This window comes from Neomonachus schauinslandi, chromosome 1 (genome assembly GCF_002201575.2).
Source record: "Neomonachus schauinslandi chromosome 1, ASM220157v2, whole genome shotgun sequence".
NCBI lineage: Eukaryota > Metazoa > Chordata > Mammalia > Carnivora > Phocidae > Neomonachus > Neomonachus schauinslandi.
Genome location: NC_058403.1, coordinates 69,871,347 through 69,891,700, shown reverse-complemented (window position 1 = coordinate 69,891,700; position 20,354 = coordinate 69,871,347).

The following is a 20,354-nucleotide window of genomic DNA, read 5'->3' as shown; positions in this document are numbered from 1 at the left end:
CTAGAATTCCCTTCTGAATTTGGTCTCTACCTATATGACCTTAGGTGAATTGCTTACCTTTCATTACCTCACTTTCTTAATTTGTGAATGGGAATCCTAATGTAACCAACCTAGTTGCTATCAAGAGGTAAGCACCTGGCACAGGCCTTGATTCAAAAAAAGAACTGGAATAAGTGATGGTTCCTTCCCCCTGGCTCTTCTCTGACCTCACTACTCCACCAGTCCCACTTTTGAAAGAGTCTCACTTCATCCAGTGACTTCGTGCTCCCATAAATCCCCAAATGTGGCATCCAATAAGCTGCAGTTACCTTCTGTCTACTGGTGAAGACTCCACTCACCTCTGCCAAGCGTGTCTGCAGCTCCCTGCATCGCAAGAGACCCCTGCCTATAAGCCCCAGGTCACAAGAGTCCTTGGCCCCAAAGGAAACGAATTCTCAGAAATCCTAAGTGGCGTCTGCAAATCCCTGTACTAGTTCACAGCTGGTATGCATAAAGGTGTGTGAAACACTAAAAACTTTGAGATTAAAAAGATGGGAGTTGAGCCACTACTGTATACCCATTTCTTATTCCTGCATGAAGATCTTTTTTTTTTTTTTTAAAGATTTTATTTATTTGAGAGAGAGCACATGAGAGGGGGGAGGGTCAGAGGGAGAAGCAGGCTCCCCGCCGAGCAGGGAGCCCGATGCGGGACTCGATCCCGGGACTCCAGGATCATGACCTGAGCCGAAGGCAGTCGCTTAACCAACTGAGCCACCCAGGCGCCCGAGAGAGAGAATCTTAAGCTGACTCCACTGGCATGGAGCCCAACGTGGGCCTCGATGCAGGGCTCGATCTCGTGACCCTGAGATCATGACCTGAGCCGAAGGCAGTCGCTTAACCAACTGAGCCACCCAGGCGCCCCCTGCATGAAGATCTTAATAAACAATTATGACTTCAAATTTTTAGTCTGATTTTTTTCCCCTCTAGAATATTTTGCCTTGTCTTGGCAGGACTTGGAGCTACATTGAGTTCAGCTGAGGGGACTCTACATTTTACTTACTTTACATTTCTCTTCAACTTGGCTTTTGTAGTTCCAGGTTGCCACAGTCAGGCTCTGTCCCTGGAACTAGTTCAATTCAGAAGGCTTTCTGTCGCAGGGGATCATAAACGGAGTCTCCGTTTTTTGTATCATTCCTCTCCATCTCTTAAGTCCCATAAGAAGTTTGGGTGTCCGCCTTTTACTGCAGGTTACACTGACCACAGACTTTCCTGAGTACCAGGATGAGGATGAGAATCCCACTCCTTGCTCAGGTTTATACTAGACAAACGTGTATTGATCAGGGTCCAGTTAAGAAAACAAAAACACAATATTTCAACAGAGGGTATAGAGTGTAGGGAATTGGTTAGACAGGTGTTAGAACAAAAGGGAAGGAACACTGAGATAACCCAAAGATGATAACTGCAGGAAGTGTCTACTGCCTTCAAAGCTGGGAAACAGAAGAGTTTGGGTTACTAGAATGAGGCACTTAGGAGGTGGGGGAGGGGGAATGCGGAGTTGGCGTTCAGACCTTTGAGGAAGAAACCTCTTAAGTGCTACTGGTGCTCTGAAAGGGTCAAGTGAGTCTAGTTCTAGAAAAGCTGGATTTGGAAATTGGAGTCAACTGCCACTGCTGGGGTAACACTGATAGGAACAGTAAAAAACAAGACTCCCCTTTCCGCCTTTCCTCCTACTACTTATAATAGAACTGAGCAGGAAGCTTGCTGATGGAGGAGGCTGGGAGAGTGGGAAAGTGTCCTTCATAGCATTGCAGACTTTGGGATGGCAGGCTCGGAACTGAGAGAGAAGAAGGTGTGGTTCCCCTCACATTGATTTCCTTTAGTGGATTCTGGGACTAAGATGTCTTGTAATTTCTAAGGCAAAACCACAGAAAGCTCTTACCCTGACAAAATGGAGTAATGTGTGGGAAAATGCTTAAACACAAACGTGCAGAAGTAAAACTTTGTTAAGGATCTATGGAAATAAACTGGAGAACTTTCCCAACTGGTCAGTTTCTATTGCCCTCATGATATCTGAGTGTCCCCATCTCGATCAGAGTTGATCATTCAGAGTAAGTTTTGTGTGCATCACACCACACAGACACATCACCTAAAGCCACCGTTGTCCTGACTTCCTACCAGCTTCCCAGTTCCTTACCTACGGGGACACCAAGAACCCCTCTCTAAAATTTCTTTTTGGAAAATTAAGGCCTCCAGCATGATCACCAAATTCCCAGAGCTCCTAGGAGTGTATTTCTGGGTACATCTCAGAGATACTAGAGTTAGAACACCTGGATAAAATTTAAAGGAGGGCATTTGAGTAATTGAAGTAGATCATAATGAAGTAATTCTCCAGAGTAAACCTAGATTACAAAAAAATCAGATGGCAGAGAAATTGTATAATTTTAGCAAGAGGCACTAAGAGAATACTAGATCAATTTGGTTTTAACGTGTGAGAGAATTGTTCCAAAGAGCTAGAAGTGCTGTAATTTATACAACCGTATTCTAAATTTACTGAATTAAAAAGTGTTCAAAACCTCAGCATTTCAAGAATAATTGCCTGTTTGCAAATGCATCTTGTAAACAAAAAAATTTACTTGATTCCTTCTATTGGCAAATGCTTAGCAAACTGCCTAAAGCTTTTATTTGCATAAAGCTAAAAATTAACTGACTTATTTTTAGAAAAATTTTGGGGGGGTTGCTGATAAGAACAGGTCACAAACCAAAAAATAAATAAGTGGCCTAATTACCTAAGTCTTTGGGGGAGGGGGAGAAGTAGCAATTTTAATGCTGCATAATAGCAAAAGGTACAAAAAAAAAAAAAAACTGAACCCAACTTTTCTTTGGCTTAAAAAACTCTTTGAGTATCATGTATTTTTCTGAAACCTTTATTCTAAGTTTAGTGGCTTTTGCATTAAATTGTTTATTTTTATTTTTTTATCTTTTTTATTTTTTTAAGATTTTATTTATTTGACAGAGAGAGACAGTGAGAGAGGGAACACAAGCAGGGGGAGTGGGAGAGGGAGAAGCAGGCTTCCCGCGGAGCAGGGAGCCCGATGCGGGGCTTGATCCCAGGACCCTGGGATCATGACCTGAGCCGAAGGCAGGCGCTTAACGACTGAGCCACCCAGGCGCCCCCTTTTTTTTTATCTTTTTAAAAGATTTTATTTATTTGAGAGAGAGAGTGAAAGAGAGAGAGAGCACGAGAGGGGGGCAGAGGGACGTAGATAGAGGGAGAAGCAGACTCCCCACTGAGCCGGGAACCGGATGTGGGGCTTGATCCCAGGACGCTGGGATCATGACCTGAGCCAAAGGCAGATGCTTAACTGAGCCACCCAGGCACCCCATTAAATTGTTTTTAAATGTCAAAAAGTTATTTTGGTGGGGGAAGAGAAAAACAATTATTTTGTCATTTTACCTTAATTTTATGGAATGTGGTTTGTGTTTTTCTCCAGAGTCTTAAGAGGAGTTACTATAGAAAACACTTATTTTGAATGAGGTTAAGGTGAGTTTTTTTATTTTAGGCATTTAAAATGCCCTAAGAACAGTATTTATTTTTTCTGTTTGCACTCTTATTTTTCTATTGTGTTATTGGGCTTCTTGATTTCTAGGGGCTCTTTATGTATTGGGAAGATTGGCCCTTTCTTTGTAATAAGTTACAAAAAAATTTCCCAATGGTAATAAGAGAGTCCCCACACTCTGAGAGAAAGATGGATTGTTCTATAGCCGTGGTAACAAGTAACCTTACCAGAACAGGTTATAAGCCTGTCTAATCAATCAATGACAACTTGGTTCATTGAACACACCTCTGAAAACCAACCAATCAGTAACAGCCTTATGCTTTGAAAGTCAACTAATCATCGGTGGTCTCCTGCCAGTAAACACTTTCCAACATAATCAATACTACCACACTCCCCTATATGTGATTGACAGTTTGCTTTGTGAAATGCTGATCACCTGACCACCAACATACCTGTCCATTTCTAAAGTAATAAACTCAGATTTGAGGTCTTAGTTACTGAGTGTTAATCTTATATTTTGACACCAATTTGTCATTTGACTTAGTAAGCTTTCTTTTTCTGCCACGCTGAAATTTATCTTTATATAATTTGATTTTTCAATCATTTATAAAAACAAATATTGATTTTTTTGTTAAAAGGATTTTCTCCACAGCTATAAAGGTGTTACCCTTCCTCCCCCCTCAATTAAGTGTGTGTGTGTGTCTGTGTGTGTGTGTGTGTTTTACATTTCAATTTTTGACTCATTGGATGTTTAACCTGGTGTAGGGAGTAAGTACGGTCCAACTTTTTTTCCCCCATTGTTTATTCAGTTTTCCCATCACTATTTTTTAATGTTTGTTCGTTTGTTTATTAATCTCTACACCCAGTGTGGGGCTAAAACACATGACCCTGAGATCAAGAGTTGCAGGCTCTTCTGACTGAGCCGCCAGGCATCCTCCCATCACGTTTTTTTTAAAAAGCCTATTATTGCCACTAATCTGAGACGCCTACTTACCATATGCTAAACATATTAGGGTCTATATCTGGATTTCCTATTCTGTTTCATTGTCATGCTATCCATCCGTGTGTTGATAGCACACTGTTTTAACTACTGAAGTTTTATGATACAGCAAGTCACCCCTCGTTGCTCTTTTTTTCTCACAATATCCTGGCTATTCTTGTTATTTTTCCATACAAACTAGAACCCCATTCGGTTTCTGGCAGTCTCTTGTCTCTGACTGCTTCCTTTCCTTCAATCACAGTAGCTGCTACCAAGGATGCTGCCTCTGTTTTCAACAACTTGATTTTTTTTTTTTTTAAAGATTTTATTTATTTATTTGAGCCAGAGAGAATGAGAGAGAGAGAGAGAGAGAGAGCACATGAGAGGGGGGAGGGTCGGAGGGAGAAGCAGGCTCTCCGCCGAGCAGGGAGCCCGATGCGGGACTCGATCCCAGGACTCCAGGATCATGACCTGAGCCGAAGGCAGTCGCTTAACCAACTGAGCCACCCAGGCGCCCGCTGCCTCTGTTTTCTAAAGGGATTCCCTGTCAAATTCGCCACCACTGGACTGTAATTTTCTCAACTTTCCTCTCTACTTGCTTCCCCTGCCTCCCCCTACCTCCCCCTTCCTCCCGCTGCCTCCCCCTGCAATGCTTATGCCTGGCCCTATTTGTTCCCAGACCTGCACACAGGAGTTCCTCGGCCCACAGGGGCCCTCACCTTCTGAAAATGAATGCTTGCTGATGTTTTTCTGAGATCTGCCACCTCTAGGACCCCTTGGCATTTCCCTTTCTTGCCCAATGACACTCTCCAGATCCACTACACCTGTTTAGCTCCACAGGTTGGCTGTTGTAGCAAAGAGGGTTTGAAGCCATACTGGGGAAACTCACATAGCAAGGAAGTGTGAGTGGCCTCTAGGAGCTGAGGACAGTCTCAAAGCAACAGCCAGCAAAAACTGAAGTTCTCTGTACCACAGAGAAGTATGCTGCCAACAACCACACAAGCAGGGAAGTAGATCCTGCCCCCAGTGGAGCCTCCAAATGAGAGCCCAGCCCCCACCAACACCTTGATTGCAGCTTGTGAGACCCCAGGCAGAAAATGTAGCTAAGCGGTGCCCAGCTTCTGACTGTGTAATAATCTATGTGCTGTTGTTTGAAGACACTGCGATTACATTGTTATGCATCAGTAGTTAACCCATATAGATCATATGACCTGAGAAACTGCGGCGTTTGAAATGGCCTTTCCTTCCCATTTGCCACTCCCCAAAAAAACCTTCCCACAAGAGGTCTTGCTCCCTTTTCCTTAAACTCACTCATCATTATAACACATTTTCTGATTACCCTTCCAGATTCCACTTTTCACTCTTGTCCTAAGAATGCCCCAAGAGGATCATCACCTGTAAGGGGCCTTGCTTACCCTCTGACTTCTAGTTGAATTGTATTTAGCAGGAAATAAGAGGGAGAGGAGGGTATGATTGGAGTAGTTATCTCCCTCACCCCTCCCCAGGATCACACTGGTCTGGCTGGCTGCACCCCTCACCTGAGTCATAGCTCCTGTAAGGAAGTGCTCACCACACAGCCTCTCTTTCCTGGGTCTGGTAACTGCTTCCTCCTCTCCACCCTTCTGATCTAGGAGTGGTAACAGCTCTCTGGCATTGCTACAAGGAACCATCTTGTGCTTTCCCCACACCATGCCCACGCCTTTATAAATAATCCCTCTTCTCAAATTATCTAGTTTTAACTGAGCCATCTATCTCTTGCCAGGTCCCTGAGTGGTACTGTTAACTAGACTAGGAAGCATACCAGCTACTGAAAATCATGGAAATGTTCCATATCTTGCAAACTCATTGAACAGTGCACTTAAAAATGTATGTATTTTATTGCATGTAAATTACATCTTTATTTTATTATGTTTTTTTTCATATTTTTTAAGATTTTATTTATTGAGACAGACAGAGATAGAGAGCACAAGCAGAGGAGGATCAGAGAGAGAGGGAGAGGCAGACTCCCTACTGAGCAGAGAGCCCGACATGGGACTCCATCCCAGGACCCTGAGATCATGACCTGAGCTGAAGGAAGATGCTCAACCGACTGAGCCACACATGTGCCCCTATTTTTATTTTTTAAAATTTATTTGAGAGAGAGAGAAAGACAGCATGAGCAGGGGGGAGGGGCAGAGAGAGAGGGAGAAGCAGGCTCCCCGCCGAGCAAGGAGCCAGATGTGGGGCTCCATCCCAGGACCCCGGACCACGACCTGAGCTGAAGGCAGATGCCTAACTGAGCCACCCAGGCGTTCCTATATTTCAATTTTTATTAATTAATTAATATCTCAAGTAAAAAAAAATAGTCCGTGAAATCTGTAACCCATGCCCGTTGGTTCCTATGGGTCACTCGATGACCCTTAGCATAGTTCCCATATCACAAGACACCCCTGCCTACATGCTCCCCTGTGTCTCAAGAGATCCCTGAACCACAGAGGAAAATAGTTAACAGGGAGGAAAAAAAATCTTTTTTTGGAAAGATTTTATTTATTTATTTGTCGGAGAGAGAGAGAGAGAGAGCACAAGCAGGGGGAGTGGCAGGCAGAGGGAGAGGGAGAAGCAGGCTCCCTGCTGAGCAGAGAGCCCAATGCAGGACTCTATCCCAGGACCCTTGGATTATGACCTGAGCCGAAGGCAAATGCTTAACTGACTGAGCCACCCAGGTGTCCCAGGAAAATAAAATCTTTATGGCTTCCTGAAGTTATTATACTCATTCCACTTATTTGTTCTTAATAAAGGACTTTTTTTTAAAGCTTGTAATTTTAAGGTAATAATTAAGAGAACTGAACCTCACCTGTTTCTCCATCCTGTCTGCAGATCTTAATAAATGACAGTTTCATTTTACATTTGGAGACTGTCATCTATTTCTTCTGCTCTCTCTGCCATCCCTCATTTTAGCTATTTTTTTTTAAAGATTTTATTTATTCACCTGAGAGAGAGAATGAGATAGAGAGAGAGAGCATGAGACAGGGGAGGGTCAGAGGGAGAAGCAGACTCCCCGCCGAGCAGGGAGCCCGATGCGGGGCTCGATTCCGGGACTCCAGGACCATGACCTGAGCCGAAGGCAGTCGCTTAACCAACTGAGCCACCCAGGCGCCCCTCATTTTAGCTATTTTTAACCAGTAGTGAGGAGGAGAGGGCACCTATTCACATGTACTATTTTTTTTTTTTAAGATTTACTTATTTTAGGGGCGCCTGGGTGGCTCAGTTGGTTAAGCGACTGCCTTCGGCTCAGGTCATGATCCTGGAGTCCCGGGATCGAGCCCCGCATGGGGCTCCCTGCTCAGCAGGGAGTCTGCTTCTCCCTCTGACCCTCCCCCCCTCATGCTCTCTCTATCTCATTCTCTCTCTCAAATAAATAAATAAAATCTTTTAAAAAAAAGATTTACTTATTTTAGAGATGGGGAGAGAGAAAGAGAGAGCGCTCGCGTGAGTAGGGGAGGGGCAAAGGGAGAGAATCTCAAGCCGACTCCCTCGGAGCCCTACTAGGAGCCCATCTCACAACCCTGAGATCACAACTTGAGCCATACCAAGAGTCAGATGCTTAACTGACTGAGCCACCCAGGCACCCCTATTCACCTGTACAATTATGTGACTACTTATTGTTTCCAAAATATTTTTTATTCATATCAATGACAAATTTTCAGGTATTTATTTATTTATTTATTTATTTGACAGAGAGACCCATCGAGAGAGGGAACACAAGCAGGGGGAGGGGGAGAGGGACAAGCAGGCTCCCTGCAGAGCAGGGAGCCTGATGCGGGGCTCGATCCCAGGACGCTGGGATCATGACCTGAGCCAAAGGCAGACGCTTAACGACTGAGCCACCCAGGCGCCCCAATTTTCAGGTATTTAAAGGCAAATTAAATTCAGAGTAAGGGTGCCTGGGTGTCTCAGCCAGTTAAGCGTCCTACTCTTGCTCTCAACTCAGATTTTGATATCAGGGATGTGAGTTCAAGCCCCACCTTGGCCTCCATGCTGGGCACGGAGCCTACTTAAAGAAAAAAAAATTCAGAGCTTTTCTGGAAATGCTGTTGAAGAGAGACTTTGCCTGGGATGATGCCAGCATCCATTCTCCCCCTCAAGTCACTCTCTCCAGAATTGTCTTTGCTTTTCAAAACACCTTTCCCATTTATGCCCCCTATGGTATTGGGGCTCTGGGTGAGGAGGGATGCAGGAGCAGTATCAAGGAAGAGAGACATCATGTGATCTTTGGGTGTATTGGTCTTTATTATAACTTGGACATTAGTCAAGGACAGCACTACTAATAGCACATACTTTGGGTTATAAAGGTAAAAATGTTAAATTCAGAAGCTATTAGCTTCCTCCACCCTCACTATAAAAAAGATAGCTTATTGGGGTGGCTTGCTGGCTCAGTTGGTAGAGCATTTGACTCTTGATCTAGGGGCCATGGGTTTGAGCCTCACACTGGGCATAGAGCTTACTTAAAATAAATAAATAAAATTTAAAAATTAAATTATCATATGTAAAAAAAAAAAGTCCCAATTACAGGCCTCAAATGTTTGCGTTTTGGATTATACTCCTATGAGTCATACCCAGGAGTCTAACTTATTCTATTATTATCCTTGGTAAAACGTGTGCCAACTTCCTCGAGCTATTCAATTTCATTTATCACTTCTAAATTACATCTTGTTTGGGGACAATTCTAGAGTTTCAGGTACTCAAAACTGAAATATGACTGCCTAAACATATGAGATAATATCTCTGAGTTAACATTTTTTGAAAATTAGCTGTGAGCTAGGTACTGTGCTACATGCTTAACATCTCATCTAATCCTTTCAACAAGTCTGTGAGGTAGATACTATTATTATGCCCATTTTACAGATGAAGGAAACTTACAGAGATTGAGTAATTTGCCCAAGGTCAGAAAGAATGAGGCAGAGTAAGGATTTGAATGGAGGACTGCTTGACTCTACAGACTGGACTTTTGACTCTCTTCTATTCAGAAAGGGAATAAGTGAAGATTCAATTTCAAAGGAAAAAAAAGGAAGGGATTGTGTGCAGTTCTAGACACCTAGTAAGGGGGATGGTATGCCCCATTTTATAGAGGAAGAACCTGAGACCCAGGCGGTTGACACTTCCCAAGGGGATTCTGACAGTTAAGTGGAAAAAGTCAGAATTTATATCCAGATCGGAGTCTAAAACCCAGTTCTTTCAAGTAAAATGTGCTGCCTTGTTTTTTTTGGTTTGTGTGTGTGTGTGTGTTTTAAGTAGGCTCCATGCTCAGCACAGAACACAATGTGGGGTTTGAACTCACAACCCTGAGATCAGGACCTGAGCTGAGATCAAGAGTCAGATGCTCAACAGACTTAACCACCCAGGCCACCCAGGAGGCCCAAAATGTGCTGCCTTGCTAAATATAAATTATATAAAATAAATAAAAGGATTTAATATATTTTTATAACACCTGAAATGTGTATGTCACATTTATTTCTGGTGCTTAAAGCTGCGGCGATGGTAAGATTTCCTGCGGTACAAAGGAAACAGGGATGGGCCTGGGTAGGCCTGAGGACACAGTGAATGGCTACCAGGGAAGAACACACCTCAGAGGAGAGAGAGGGCAGGAGGGCCAGAGAGATAGGAGGAAAATCAGCAGGTGTGGTACCTCGGAGGCTAAGAGTGAGACTGTTCTAAGAAGGAGGAGTAAGCAAATGCCGAATTCTACTGAAAATTCAGTTGAGACAAAAACTGATAAACATCTATAGGAATTAGCAACTTTGAGGTCTTAGGTGACCCCAGTAACAGCAGACTGGGTGCAATGTGAGCAGAATTCCAAATGGAGTGGTTCTGGAGTGAGTAGGAGGGGAGAAAAACGGAGGTGGTTGTATGGACAACAATGTAGGGAGGTTTCGTTCTGAGAGGAGGTGGGGAGTGATTAGTGTGTAGCTCTGGTGGGAAGGGGCGCGCACCTGGGCACATTGAAGTGCCAGTGGAGAGGGTCCCGTTGAGAAGGAACGTTGTGCTCTCCACACATAGGCAAAAGAAGGGATAGATCTTGAGCAGGAGGAGAGCTGGCTTTTCTGTTGTGGGAGGGGACAGGATGAGTCAAGCAACACGGCCATATCTGTGCGTGGAGTGGCTCCAGGTCAATGGAGTTCTTGCCTGATGGCTCCAGTTTTCAGGTTCTCAGTTGAGAGTGAGCAGGGAGGGCGGCTGCCCAAGATTTGGGGAGAGAGAAACGTAGTAGGGACATGTCATCATCTCTTTGGATTCCCTTGGCTTTACCTGCCTCTTATTCCAGCCACTGTGGCAGCAACCGGTTCAACCTGGGCTCCCAGCTGCTCCGTGTGGCTGCCACCACGTCGCACCTGGCCACCAGCCTGTGCCCGGGGGCCGGTCTGTGGTGTGATCTGACCCTACTTACAAGCTCAGAAGTGAGCCTATGACTGTCTCACGGCTGCTGGCGGAAGCCCCGAGACTGCCGGGTCGTTATTCCTGGTACAGCAGGCAGTGGGAGCGTCAGTTCCGTGTCAGTTCTCCGGGCCACGGAGAGGAGCCAAGAGAGCTGCCATACTTCATACTTGTTCTCGTACATCTACGAGAATCTCCTCGGGAGACATTGTGAAGGGGCTGAGATCCTGTGTGAGCAACTGACCTGGGTAAGTGCTAATGTAACCCCATTTGCACACACACACACACCCCCACCCCCCCCGGCTGATAAGGCCTGGAGCCTTCAGGTTACACTTCCGAATGTCGATACATAGTTTATGGTGAAGTGACAAGAATAGAGTTCTAGAATCAGATAGATATGGATTCAAATTTACCTTCTAGCTGTAAAGCCCTAACTTCTCGGAGTATTTCCTCAACTGCGAAACAGACAATAAACCCTCACAGAATTGCTGAGAAGGTGCAGTGATACCGCATATGTATGGCAGGGTCAGTTTTTGAGATAGGAACCAATATTTTATTCTGTCCTTGCATTATTTGGTCACATGTAGTCATCGAGGCTATTTGACATTCATTTCTTTTTTTTTTTTTTTAAGATTTTATTTATTTATTTGACAGAGAGACACACAGCGAGAGAGGGAACACAAGCAGGGGGGAGTGGGAGAGGGAGAAGTAGGCTTCCCGCTGAGCAGGGAGCCCGATGCAGAGCTCCATCCCAGGACCCTGGGATCATGACCCGAGCCGAAGGCAGACGCTTAACGACTGAGCCACCTAGGCACCACTTGACATTCATTTCTTCAGGAAAAGTTCACCTAGGAAATAACAGAGGAAAAAGAAGTTAGTTTTAGGCTTTTGAGTCTCAAAATCTAGCCCCCAGAGAGAACTCAACACAAGAACAATAAATTTGTAAGAATACCTAATGCTGAGTGAGGGAGATCACAATATGCCACCCCAAAATATGCCACTTAGTATAAAGATTATTTTAAGGTAAAGACATTTGAGATTCAACAATTGCAGAAAAATAGCCTTCTCAGAGCTTCTTATGTGACTAAAAGCAACAACACCTAGGAAATAAGGCCGCCGTAAATACCTCTTCAGGGAAGATTTACTCCCAAAAGGGAGAATAAGAACAAAACCTACCCTAAATTCCTTTTCCAGGGAAATTTTATGGCCCTGAAAGAAACAGAAAGACCACTCATAACGGTATAGACAAGCATTATTGCAACTTTTTTTTTTTTAAAGATTTTGTTTATTTATTTGAGAGAGAGACAGTGAGTGGGTGGGAAGAGGAGCAGAGAGAGAATCTTTTTTTTTTTTTTTAAGATTTTATTTATTTTTTTGATAGAGACACAGTGAGAGAGGGAACACAAGCAGGGGGAGTGGGAGAGGGAGAAGCAGGCTCCCAAGGAGCAGGGAGCCCGATGTGGGGCTCGATCCCAGGACCCTGGGATCATGACCTGAGCCAAAGGCAGACGCTTAACCGACTGAGCCACTCAGGCACCCCGAATTGTTGCAACTTTCTTATTTCCTATTTGTTCCCCTGGAAACCAAACATTTTTTTTTTTAAGATTTTATTTATTTGAGAGAGAGAGAGAGAGGGAGACAGAGCACAAGCAGGGGGAGTGGTGGAGGGAGAAGCAGACTCCCCACTGAGCAGGGAGCCCGATGCGGGGCTCAATCCCAGAACCCTGAGATCATGACCTGAGCTGAAGGCAGATGCTTAACCAACTAAGTCACCCAGGTGCCCCAAACCCAAACATTTTTTATCTTTCTTTTTTTTTAATTACTTATTTTTTTAAAGATTATTTATTTATTTGAGAGAGAGAAAGAGAAAGAAAGAGAGGGGCAGTGGGAGACGGAGAAGCAGACTCCCTGCTAAGAAGGGAGCCCAATGCGAGGCTCGAGCCCAAGACCCCGGGATCACGACCTGAGCTGAAGGCAGACATTTAACCAACTGAGCCACCCAGGAGCCCCATTTTTTATCTTTCTAAAAAGTCATTTAACTTCGTGTAAGTGCCTCTCTTCCCACTCCTCTTTACCTATTAAGACGGTATATAAGCTGTAAATTCTAAGCCCTCATATGAGTTACTCATCACTAAGTTCTCTAGCATGTATGTGTGTTGCATATGTAAATAAACTTTTCCCCCTCTCATTAATCTGTTTTTTGTCAGTTTAATTTACATGGTCCTAATACAAGAACTAAGAGTATAAAGGGGAATAAATCCCCCCACCCCCCACATGAGTAAGATAGGATTCCCTGTTCTAGGACCAAATAAGGAATCTCTGGGCTGGTAGAGGGGGAGAAGGAGAAGTATTACAAGTGCAGGTAATATGTGTCCTTAGAGAGAGAGACCCTTTGCCCCAGACCCCTACATGTCTCAGAAATATGTTTCAAAACAACATGGAAACAGAAGAGACAACCTTAGCGCTTCCCTTGCTCCATTTGCGGGATGGGAGCAGGAAAACATTTCCCGTGTGCTCAAAGGTGATGCAGACATGTAGCCCAGATGGTCTTTGGACCCAAAGAAATCCTGCAGATGGGAACAAGGGAGAACCCCATGGTGTCTGGGGGAACACTAAACACGGCTGTGCCAATATCTCAGAGATGCTGGTGTGAAGAGATGACAAGCAAGGACCACATGCATCCCCCCGGGGGCCTAATGCAAGACCCCATAGAGCTTAGACACAATTTAGGTAAAGCATGAGGAAATAAACTTAGTAACTTAAGTGAAACTAAATTTTGCCACCCCAGAAGACAGGAACTCCCAGCAGAAACTAAATCGAATTATAGAGGAGTAATGCTCGTATACAACTCTTTCTGGTTCATGATCAGTATTGGCTATTTGTGGGGCTCATCCAGGATGTCTTAGAATTCTGGGGTAGCCTATATCTGCTCGAAGACTGAATACTTACCCTAGACCAGGATTAGAGCCAAGTCATCCTGAGACAAAGGCTGTGATCTGGTTGGAAATTTGGTGTGTAGAGCTGATGCAACCCCTCAGCAGCCTTTGCCGATTCAGAAATACCAGTGGAGAGTGATGAGAAGGAGCATGAAAGAGTCCTAGAGAATGATGAGATTCCTTAGACAGACACAGAATGATTGATAAGGGACGGTGAAGGCTCCCATGTTAGAATTTGCCTTCATGATTAAATTTCCTAAATCAGGGGTGCCTGGGTGGCTCAGTCGTTAAGCGTCTGCCTTCGGCTCGGGTCATGATCCCAGGGTCTTGGGATCGAGCCCCGCATTGCGCTCCCTGCTCAGTGGGAAGCCTCCTTCTCCCTCTCCCACTCCCCCTGCTTGTGTTCCCTCTCTCGTGTGTCTCTCTCAGTCAAAAAATAAATAAAATATTTAATAAATAAATAAATAAATTTCCTAAATCAAAGATAAGTAAGGTCATTGTTATGGATTGAACTGTGTCTCCCCTGAAAAAGGATATGTTCAAGCCCTAACCCCCCAGTCCCTGAGAATGTGACCTTGTGTGGAAATAGGGTCATTGCAGTTGTAATTAGTTAATATGAGGTCAGATTGGATTATGGTGGACCCCTAATCTAATATGATTGATGTCCTTATAAGAAGAAGGCCATGTGAACACACAAAGACACACAGGAAGAATGCCATGTAACGACAGAGGTAGAGATTGGAGTTATATAGCTGTAAGCCAAGAAATGCCAATGACTGGCGGTAACACTAAAATCTAAAATAAGGCATGGAATACATTCTTCCCTAGAACCTTCAAGTAAGTGTGATCTTGCTGACACCCTGATTTTGGACTTCTAAGCCTCCAGAACTGTGAGAGAATAAATTTCTCTTGTGTAAAGCCACCCGGCTTGTGGCATTTTGTTACAGCAGCTCCAGGAATCTAATACAACCTCTATAATACCCTTGCGTCAGGGTGAATTTCTAAAATATCGAGCCTCTTTTCAGGAAAAGAAGGGAATTTCAATGGCACCTACCCCAGCTGCCAGAATAGAGAAGCCCAAAAAACCTTTCCCAATCTGGCACACCTCTTAATCTGCTATAAAAATGGTGGCCTGGATATGTGGGGAGAAACTGAGTTTTGGAGGATGAAGCTAGTCTCTACAGCACTGTCTAGCTCCCAGCACCCAGGGGTGGAATTATGAGGAATTATTTAGGACCTTAGGATTGCTGCTATAAGTTTAGGGAAGTGCAAGCACCTCTCTCTCTCTCTCTCTTTCTGCCTCTCTACTACTTAGTGGTTAAAATGGACAATTCCTAAATTCCCAAACAGCTATTAATGCAGAAACTAAGTCAGGCCTTGGGAAAGACACTGTCTCAGAAGCTGGAAAATAACCAGAGAGTCTCCACATACCCAGTTTGGTTAGTACACATCTTCGCTCTTAGGTAGATAGCCTAGGCCCTGAGACTGGCCGATGCAGTGTGAGAAGGAAGAAGGCAAATAGCATGGCTGAAACATCAGGCTTCTGTTACCTTTGAACTGAATCAATGGCCCCACTCTTCCTTCTAGGGGTACGAGGCCCATCAGAGGAGTCACCCAGCTCGGAAGAAGGACACATCTTTGGGGAGTGCAATGAGTGGAACCAAAATTCCAGTGGGAAGGCTATTCAGGGGATAACAAAGAGGTATCATTCAAATGGTTGCAGGGGAGTAAATCACCTTGGATCCAGGCTTACCTAAGAATCTGAGGAGCCCAGAGGCAATGTATTAGTTATCGATTGCTATGTAACAAACTACCTGAAACGTAGTGACTTAAAATGACAGTAAACATTTATTATCTCACATAGTTTCTGTGGGTCAGAAATTCTGGAGTGGCTTAGCTGGGTGGTTCTGCCTAGGGCTCTCATCAGGTTATATAGTCAAGATGGCAGTTGGGGCTTCAGTCACCTAAAGACTTGACTGAGGGGCACCTGGGTGGGTCAGTTGGTTAAGCATCTGCCTTTGGCTCAGGTCATGATCCCAGGGGCCTGGGACGGAGACCCGCATCGGGATTCCTGCTCAGTGGGGGAAGCCTGCTTCTCTCTCTCCTCCCAGCTCGTGCTCTCTCTTGCTATCTTTGTCTCTCTCTCTCTCTCTCTCAAATAAATGAATAAAATCTTAAAAAGTAATAATAAAGGCTCGACTGAAATAATAAAGCCTTGACTGAGCCTTGCACGTCAGTCAGTGCTGGCTATTGGCAGGAGGCCTCAGTTCTTTGCCGAGTAAGTCTCTCCACAGAGCTGCTTGGGTGTTCTCATGACATGGCAGCTGGTTTCCACCAAGCAAGTGATCCAAGAGGGAGCAAGGTGGAGCAAGGTACAGTGCCTTTCATGACTTTGGCTCAGAAGTCTCATGCTGCCGCTTCTGTCATGTTCTTTTCATTAGAAGCAAGTCGTTAAATCTGGCCCACACTAAAGAGGAGAGTAATTAGTCGCCATTTTTTGAAGGGAGGCATGTTGAAGAATTTTTAGATATTTTTTTAAACCACCACAAGTAGTATCATGAACACAGCACGGAGCTGCTTTATAAGAGGGAGTTCCTTTTTTTTTTTTAAAGGCATTCTATTTTTTTTAAGATTTTATTTATTTGAGAGAGAGAGAGAGAGCACACACACATGAGCAGGGGGGAGGGGCAGAGGGAGAAGCAGGCTTCCCGCCGAGCAGGGAGCCCGATGCGGGGCTCGATCCCAGGGCCCTGGAATCATGACCTGAGCCGAAGGCAGACGCTTAACCAACTGAGCCACCCAGGCGTCCCTATAAGAGGGAGTTCTTACGTTGTGGAATCTAATTTGGGACAAATACTCAGGTCCCATCATCATGAAGGTCAGGGACTTTTGGATGAGAAGTCATTTTCTGCAGTTATGCCCTATAAAATAATCATGGCCAATGAGAAAAACAACAACATCTGCTCGGGGTTTCTGGGAAAGTTTTTGCTTTGCCTTTGCCTTTCCTCCTGCCTCAAACATAGATGTGATGTCTGGAGCAGCAAAAGCTATCTTGCGAGTATGAGGAAAAGGCCAAGGGTTATCAGCCCTGTCTCCACCAAACCAGTACCAGCCTACAACTCCCTAGTACTCAAGCCACTGGTATTCAAGTTTTTTGCTATAGACAGCCAAAACCATTCCTAATTAATGCCGAGACAAAGTAGGAAGCAGGAAAAAGAAAGGAATCAATGCTTGGCTTCTGAATTTTAAAACCTAGGCCTCAGGGTGGTAAATAAAAGCAAAAATAAGGGGCGCTTGGGTGGCTCAGTCGGCTAAGTGGCTGCCTTCGGCTCAGGTCACGATCTCAGGGTCTGAGATGGAGCCCCACATGGGGTTCACTGCTCAGTGGGGAATCTGCTTCTCGCTCTGCCTGCCACTCCCCCTGCTTGTGTTCTCTCTCTCAAATAAATAAATAAATAAAATCTTTAAAAAAAAAATAAGAAAACCCCCAGGGGATGGACTATAGATCTGGGAGATCAACTGATGATTAATTACCAGGCTTCTCTACCTCTGGACTACAGGAAGATCCCCTGGTCTGGAAATAATAAAAATTAAATGGAGTTACGGAAAAATAAAATTATATATTTTGTTCTATAAGTTTGTGCACTAAGATTTATACTTACTATACAGTAGCTCTCATTTAACTAAAAATGTTATTCCTGTCTTACCCTTTGATGTCTTACTATCATTCTAAACAGTACTCGTGGTCATTTTCTCTGAAAATTCACTTTTCTTCTAGACTTCTTTTTTTTTTTATTTTTTTTAAAGATTTTATTTATTTATTTGACAGAGAGAGAGACAGCGAGAGAGGGAACACAAGCAGGGGGAGCGGGAGAGGGAGAAGCAGGCTTCCCGCCGAGCAGGGAGCCCGATGTGGGGCTCGATCCCAGGACCCTGGAATCATGACCTGAGCCGAAGGCAGACGCTTAACGACTGAGCCACCCAGGCGCCCCTCTTCTAGACTTCTTGATGGAAACCACCGTTCTTTCTTCTCCTAGGCTTGAAGTTTTGAAGTTGTCCTTTGCTTTTCTCTCTTATTCATATCTCATGTTTGATCTGCTATTTCTTGACTTTTCTCTTTTCTCTCCACCCCCCCCCAACTCTGTCTCCCTCTCTCTCCTTCTCCCTCTTTTCCACTCTCTTCCCTCCTTCTTTCTCCACTTATCTCCTTCTCTTCCTTTCTCTCTTCTCCCTCCTCTTCCCTTCCTCTTTCCTTCTTGAAGTCTTCCCAGTACTGGGACTGTGGATGTCTTTACATTAACTCCTCACCACGAAGGAGTTGCAGTTCCCACAAAGCTGGTCTGTGGAGAGAGGTATTTGGATAGACTGTCTTACAGAAAACAACTAAAAATCCTGGATACTATTTTAAAACAAAACTTCTTAAAACCACTGAAGAGCTGACAAAAGATAGTAAGGAATTGTTGGGCTAAAGCCAAAGAGAATGTAGAATCTCAGAAAGGAAAAGGAACACTGAAGTCTCCTTTCTTTGAGGGCATATGCCAAATCTGGCCCATGTGAGCTACAATTTTCACATTCCCCCGGGGTGTGGAATAAAGAAGTCAAAGGCCAGGGCCATGCAAGGTGGGGAGTTGCATTCGTTTGCTAGGACTACCATAACATAGTACCCCGGACTGGGGAGCTTAAACAACAGAAATTTATTGTCTTACAGTCCTGGAGACTGGAAATCAAAGGTCAAGATGTTGGCAGGTTTGGTTTAATTCTGAGGCTTCTTTCCTTGGCTTGCAGATGGGGCTGCCTTTTCCCTGTGCCCTCACGTGGTCTTTCCTCTGTGCATGGGCATCCCTGGTATCTCCTTTTGTGTCCACATTTCTTCATTATATAGAAAACAAGTCAGATTGGATTATGACCCACTCTAACAGTCTCATTTAATTTAATCACCTCTTTAAAGTCCCTGTCTCCAAATGCAGTCACATTCTGAGGTACTAAGAGTCAGAACTTCAACATATGAATTGGGCAGGGAGGTGGACATAATTTGGCCCATAAAAGGAGCGTAATATGAAACATTCCCCATAACACTAGGCCACCTCTGGTAAGAGAGAGAGAACCAGAAATAAATACCCTTTCTGCCTCCCGTCACCATGGGGCTCCAGGGAAACTTGTCTTGGAGATGGGTAATGGAGAGTGGGGCTGTCTGTGAGAACATGCAGCCCCAGACCAGCTCTCATATGTTGATTTGCGGCCCAAATTCATATCACTTGTGTGATTCAGAAAGCCTCAAAATTGGGGTACCTGGGGGGCTCAGTCAGTTAGGCGTCTGCCTTCAGCTCAGATCATGATCCCACATTGGACTCCTTGCTCAACAGGGAGTCTGCTTCTCTCTCTCCCTCTGCCCCTCACCCCACTCGTGCTCTCTCTCCCTCAAATAAATAAATAAATAAAATCTTTAAAAAAAAAGAAAGCCTGAAAATAATGTTTAACTTAAATTGGTCCCAGGATGGTAGTACCCCTAAATGGTTGGCAGGAACAAAGGTAAATCTCCTTGACAGAAACGTGCCTTCACCTTAGACCTCAAAGAATTCCCATAAATACTTTTGCAAAAACTAAGCACGTCACAGTAAAAAACAAAACAAAACAAAAAAAACTAAGCACACACACAGAAACCCAGGCGCCATGTATGAAAAGCAGTATAAACCAGAGAGAATGAATAGATACTGGAATTATCAGACATGGATTAAAAAATAGCTATGATTATCATGTTTAAAGAAATAAGATACTAGCTTGAAAGCATCTTCAAGAAACAAGAAATTGTTTTTATTTTTTAATTTATTTTTTAATTTATTTTTTTTTAAAGATTTTATTTATTTATTTGACAGAGAGAGAGAGAGCACAGGTAGGCAGAGCGGCAGGCAGAGGGAGAGGAAGAAGCAGACCCCCACTGAGCAAGGAGCCCGATGTGGGGCTCGATCCCAGGACCCTGGGATCATGACCTGAGCCGAAGGCAGACGCTTAACAACTGAGCCACCCAGGCGCCCCAAGAAATTGTTTTAAAAAAAATGATTAACCAGGGACGCCTAGGTGGCTCATTCGGTTAAGTGTCTGCCTTTGGCTCAGGTCATGATCCCAGGGTCCTGGGATCGAGTCCTGCATTGGGCTCCTTGCTCGGCGGGGAGCCTGCTTCTCCCTCTGCCTGCCGCTCCCCCTGCTTGTGCTCTCTCTCTGACAAATAAATAAAATCTTTAAAAAAAAATGATTAACCAGATTTGAAATATAAATAGAACTTACAGAAATGAAAAAAATACAGTAATTAAATTTTTTTTATTAAATTTTTTCAGCTATTTCAGGTGCTTGGTTGGCTCAGTTGTAACTTTTTTCTTGATTTTCCTGTATTTCTTGTAGTCTGAAAATTAGGTCTAGAAACTTGATTAGATTCAGGGTAATAATTTTGCCAAGAATATGTCATAGGTGATGCTGTGTATTTCCTAACACATTACA